This window comes from Plecotus auritus (assembly GCF_963455305.1).
Source record: "Plecotus auritus genome assembly, chromosome: 4".
Taxonomy (NCBI): Eukaryota; Metazoa; Chordata; class Mammalia; order Chiroptera; family Vespertilionidae; genus Plecotus; species Plecotus auritus.
The window spans coordinates 90633956-90634316 of record NC_137775.1 but is presented as its reverse complement, the minus strand read 5'-3'; positions in this window follow the sequence as shown (position 1 = coordinate 90634316).

Here is a 361-nt window from a genome sequence, read left to right as displayed (position 1 = left end):
GAAAGGAGTAAATTATGGGAATCTAAATGAGAAGAGAATGCAAAGTGCCGGCCAGATGTGCGCCGCCCAATTATTCTCCCATCCCGAATCCCAGCTTGGCTGACCTGCGCCTCTCACCCCCGCCCTACCTCTGTTCTCACCAGTCCGCTTCCCATCACGCTTCTCATATGTATCCCACACACGCTCTGGGCGCGGCGCCGCTCCCCGCCCTCCTCCTGTCACCAAGCCCACGCCTCCTCCGTTAGTAAATCCTCCATCACCTGCTTCAAATGGCTGCGCCTCTCCTCCGCTTCTTTCTCTCCTCATTGCCATGCACAGCCTTCTAGGATCAACCCGTGCCTATCTAAGTATCAGCCCCATC